Source organism: Rattus rattus, chromosome 2 (genome assembly GCF_011064425.1).
Source record: "Rattus rattus isolate New Zealand chromosome 2, Rrattus_CSIRO_v1, whole genome shotgun sequence".
NCBI classification, from domain to species: Eukaryota; Metazoa; Chordata; class Mammalia; order Rodentia; family Muridae; genus Rattus; species Rattus rattus.
In genome coordinates this window covers 90,820,388-90,826,291 of record NC_046155.1, presented here as the reverse complement: position 1 = coordinate 90,826,291, position 5,904 = coordinate 90,820,388, and positions in this window count along the sequence as shown.

Sequence of the window (5,904 nt, the reverse complement as noted above, 5' to 3'; positions counted from 1 at the left end):
TTTTCTTTTTAAGTGCATATTGTTTAAATTCCATTTGCAAATCTTGGCACTTTTGTTCTGACAGTAGCATAAAACCTGAGGTAATCCCTGTTCCTTCTACTAAGCTGCATTCTCACCCTGCAAGTTTCACTCCTTTTATTTATCAAAGTTACTTTTCAAACCCAGAATCAAGCACTACCTTTTTATTCTCTTTTATTCTCTTAAGGTCTTAGGTAGACTAGTGGACATTTAAATGGCTGTTTTGTAACATCCTGAGGTAAATGCCTGAAGAGACTATGTGTTCCTATCTACACACAAACACGTTAGCATTCACTGAAACTACTTTGCTTTCTCACCCAACAGCTGCCTGGCTGCTGAAAGTGATAAGCGGGACAAGGCGGTGTGATTGCTGAGGTTGGCTGAAGGCCATCCCATCCCCTGCGATAACTACCATCACCTTTCACTACCCAGGGAGAGAACAAAGCAAGTCCAGATTTGTTTTGCTGAAGGCTGGGAGCTGCAGGGGTGGAAGGCTACAGCACAGTGGCAAAGAAGACACAAGAGAGAGAGAGAGAGAGAGAGAGAGAGAGAGAGAGAGAGAGAGAGAGAGAGAGAGGAGAATTTCTGCTTGCCTTATAGGACAAAATGGAGTGGATTACGAGTGAGGAAGATTTCTCACCCTGGTACTCCTTCAGTGGGCTGTGGTGGGAGTAAGTGGTTTAACTGCACAGTCATTTCAAGTGTTTCCGGTGGTTAGGCACTGCAGTTCAGGGAGGCAGTATGAAAGCTGGGTTTGACCGGGGGCCCTTGAAATTGCTTCTACTAACCCATAACAAAGAAGATGGAGAGATGCTGTGCAGGAAAATTCCCTGACCCCTTGCCACATCTCTAACCACTTGGTTGCCTTAATAAGAGTCTTACGGACTGCTAGCCTTGATACCGGTCTTTCTTTCAGCCCCACGTTTGACATTCTTTCTTTTCTCTCTTCCTTCCTTCCTTTCTTTCTTTCTTTCTTTCTTTCTTTCTTTCTTTCTTTCTTTCTTTCTTTCTTTCTTTCTTCCTTACATTCTTACTGCTCCTCCTTCCCACATATCCACCTCACCCCATATCATTGTCATCTCCCATCTTGACAGTTACAATATCTTCCTTACGCGGCTCTGTTCCCTGGGTTCACGAATGCAAAATATATATGAAAAAATATTTTTTATATTTTTTAAAAGATTGGGTTTTATGTATCTGAGGCTAGCCTCAAACTTTCCAAGCACTCAACAATGACCTTGAACTTCTGGTCCTCTTGACTACACCTCTTTGTTGGGATTACAGGTATGTGCCAAACTCAAGTTTTCATGTCTATAAGGCAAGCACTTTATCAACCGAGCTACATCCCAAGACGAAAAGCAGGCTATTGGCCCTGTCTTAAACTTAAACTAAACTTTCCAAGCACACTATATTCACTTTGAACTATGTTTCGGGTGCAGGGAAGAGAACTTCAGAGATGGCTGATGGCACATGTCCTAGGCCATTGAATCTTGATGTTCATTTGAAGTACCCGTGACTGCAGTGGCCACAGTATAAATAGGCACTGAGTTTTTACAGGCTGCTTTTACTTAGATTGCATGTTTGGTGAACAAGCCTTGGCTACATAATTTACAGAGTCCAGTGCAAAATGAAAGTGAAGGACTTGTTCAAAAGTTAGACTTTCAAAAGAGCTTCAAGGGAACATTAAAAGAAGGGGTGGTGGGCTCTTCTGAGAACAGTCCCATGATCCTGAGCGGGGTGCATTTCCACAAAGCTGGCTGTGTTGGTGCAGTGTGTGTACACACTGGAGTAGGGATTGAGGATGGTGAGGAGGTCAGGTGCTCGCTAACCTACCCCAGGTACTACTAGCCTCTTCCTGCTCTCTGGCCCATCACCACGCTCACTGGGCAAGATGGGAGTCTACTTTTGTTGTTGGTGTCTTGGAGCTGACAACAGGACCCAGAGCCTTGTGCATTTCAGCACATGCTGTACCACTGAGCTATAGCTGTGAAGTAATCTTTGGTTGTTGCCGTTATTCTTGAGATGATCTCACTGTTTAACCTGAGCTCACAATCCTCCTGCCCCCAAGCTCCTGGGTGTCAGAATTACAGGAGTATACAATTATGCCCAACACAAAACTATCTATCAGATTTTTGTTTGTAAAATGGATTTTTTTTTATTTTATTACAGGACAAAAGGATCTTTGAGATAAGTGCACATCAATTCATTTCTCTCCCGTTTTCAAACTCCCTGTCTTGGTTACTTTTTTATCACTGTGCTAAGATATCAAGACCAAGGCAACTTATAAAAGTTGTTTGGGTAGCTAGAGTTTCAGAGGGAAAGTCCAGGACCTCCAGCCATGGCAGGAACCATGCCAGCAGGCAGGCAGGCAGGCAGGCACTACAGCAGTAGCTGACAGCTTCTCTCCTATCTACAAGCATAGGGCAGAAAGGGAACTGGGAATGGTGTGGGCTTTTAAAACCTCAAAGCCCACCCACAGTGACACATCTTCTTCAGCAAGGCCACACCTCCTAGTTTTTCCAAAACAGTCCCACCAACCGAGGACTAAGTTTTCCAACTTATGAGCCTACAGGAGTCATTTTCATTCCAACAACTGCACTCGTCAAAAGCTTCTTATGTAGCCAAGAATTAAGTTCAAGTTTTTCCAAGTTCCAATGCATCCCAGTTACTCAGATTCTTGTAAAGTGGTGGTAGTTTTTGAGACAGAGTTTTAGTTTCATATTCTTGAATCCTTGACCTTCCAAACGTTCCATCTGCAGGCATGTGTTGCCACACTTCCTTCATGACCTCTTTTTTTTTATGGTTTATTTATTTCTGTCTTTGTGTCTATGAACGACATGAGTGTTTTACTTACATGTATATTAGAGTACCACATGTGTGCATTACACCCCAGGAAGTCATAAGGAGCAGATGACTTGGAACAGGAGCTACAGAAGAGTGTCAGCCATCATGGACATGCTAGGAACTAACCCCAGGTCCTCTATAAAAAGCATGAAAGTGAGCCATCTCTTCAGGCCCTCAGATGTTCTGTTTGATCCCTTTTTAACCCTCTCTTCTTCCCTAGTATATTCCAAACAGATTCCCCTCCTTTCATTTTCTCTACTGAACTAGAACTTTCTCACCCCGGGCTACTGCTTATGTACGTCCTTTCTTCCAGCTGGGGTATTAGGTCCCTCTTGCTTTTCTTTAGATGACTTAGTGGGGTTTATAGTGATGTATACATTTCTATGCGTGATCTGTGGGTTTGCTTATGGTGGATTACCCCACAAGTCTGTAAGCATGTAGAAAGAAAGAATGGTGTTTGCATGCGTCATTACTGTGTGTTCAAGACTTAGCACAGTATTGGGTACCTAATTCACAAGCAGTTACCATCTGCGGAAGGGCAAACAACCTTTAAAGCATTGCATGCCTTTAACTAGGTCTTCATAATCTGACAGTAATACAGAATTCCCACCTAGAGGACAGGAGAGGGTAGCATTTTATTTGCAAATCCCAGCCATTATGCCATTTGTAGTAAGTTTCTCCTGAAGTCTTTTTATCTCATTCTGTTCCTGATGTTAGTAGGATAGCCTTCTCTATGCCTATTGCCTTCTCTGCGTTCTCTTTCATTCATCCCATAACAAGCTACTTTCTTTAAGGTTTAGTGAGAATTAGCATCTGGCTCTATCTGTATTTGCCTGTTTTGTACAGAAGTTAGGGATACAGATCGATGGTAGAACATTTGCTTCACATACACGAAGTAAAGGAGGAGGAGGAGGAAAAGGAAAAAGAGGAGAAGGAAAAGGAAGAAGAGAAGCAAAAGCATTGCTTTTCTTTATGCTCTGCCTTAAAGGCGGGGGTTAATAGTCTTCCTGTTTCTGCCATTCCAAATAAGACAGAAATTATAGCTAGAGAACCAGTGCTATTTATTTGATATTAGTTTTTAACCTGGCCCATCTTCTGGTATTCACTGTATACCTGCTTTATACTTAGTTGGTTTTATGTGCAACACTCATTTTCTGGGGAGAATCTATATTTTCACTGGGTCTTGTGAGAAGTCAGATCCCTGGAAAATGCCCTGTGCTTTGAATCCTGCCTTGCTTATCCCTAGGAGACCAGATCCGCAAAGCTGATCGTGTCCTTCTGTAAATCACATGGTGTTATGACTTCAGGATGCATCTTGAACCTTGTTTTCAAGAGAATGTTGTAAACAAGTCCTAAGCTCAACAGGCATTTTGTGCCTCATGAATAAAAGTGCATCATAAAATTTCCTGTCTGAAAGGAGGCATCTGAGAACACTGTACAATGCAGTCAGCGGCTCTCATTTTAGTCATTGACATCATTAATATTATTTATTGTTTCTCATTACTTTTCTAAAGACCTGTGTATGATGACCCTAGTGATAGGGACTGTGTATACACTGTAACTAAAAAATGAAACCACAGCTCAAAACAAAACCTCCAAATATTGCAAAGAATTAGGTTCAGATTTAGGGCCTAAAAATAATTCAGTTGGAATGTGAGGAAGACATTGAAATGCCATTATTCAGCAAGCTTTTGAAATTATATATATATATAATTTCTTGCCAGAAAGGTTTTAAACATCTTTCTTTCTCTCTCTTTTCTTTTTTTTAACCCCAACGTATTTTAAAAATTTTATTTGTGGGCTGGAGAGATGACTCAGCAGTTAAGAGCACTGACTACTCTGCCAGTGGTCCTGAGTTCAATTCCCAGCAAGCACATGGTGGCTCACAACCATCTGTAATGGGATCCGATGCCCTCTTCTTGGTTTGTCTGAAGACAGCTACAGTGTACTTATATAAATAAAATAAATAATTCTAAAAAAATTATTTGTTATTACTTTTTTTTACTTACTCACTTTACATTCTGCTCACTGACCTGCCCCCCTGTCATCCCCTCCCACAGTTCTTCCCCCATCTCCTTCCCCTCCTCCTCTGAGTATGTGGGGACCCCTCTGTGTATCTCCCCCACCCAGGCACATCAAGTGTCTGTGAGGCTAGGCATATTCTCTCCCACTGAGGCCAGACAAGGCAGTCCAGCTAGTAGAACATATCCCGTGTACAGACAACAGCTTTAGGGATGGTGTCTGCTCCAGTTGTTTGGGACCCACATGAAGACCAAGCTGCACATGTGCTACATATGTGCTACATATGTGCTGTGTGTGTTCTTTGGTTGGTGGTTCAGTCTTTGAGAGCCCCAAGGCTTTTCAGGTTAGTTGACGCTGTTGGTCTTTCCGTGGAGTTCCTATCCCCTTAGGGGCCTCAATCCTTCCTCTTCTCCTTCTTCCACAAGAGTCCCCAAGCTCCATCCACTGTTCAGCTGTGTGTGTATCTGTCTGAGTCAGTGGCTGGGTGGAGCCTCTCAGAGGGCAGCCATGCTAGACTCCTGTCTGTAAGCATAACAGAGTAACATTAATAGTGTCAGGGATTGGTGCTTGCCCACTGGATGGGTCTCTAGATGGCCAGCTATTGGTTGGCCATTCCTTCTGTCTCTGTTCCATCCCCTGTCCTTTTAGACAGGATAAATTTTGGGTCAAAAGTTCTATGGGTAGGATGGTGTTCCTATCCTTCCTTTAGGGTTCCTACCTGGCTACAGGAGGTGGCCTCTTCAGGTTCCATGTTCCCAGTGCTGTGAGTCACAGCTAAGGTCACCACCATTGATTCTTGGGTTCCTCCCTTATCCCAGATCTCTCTTTCATCTTGGAAATGGTTCCCCACTTCCCCACCCCTGTCAGTTGGAGATTTCCATTCATTCTCATGGCCATCTGGCCATATCTCCTGTCCCTCACCACACCTGACCATAAATGCCCCCCATTCCCCTCTCTATCCCCTCTCTATCCTCTCTCTCTCCCCTCTCCCACCCATTTCCCTCCCTCCATCTGCCTTCC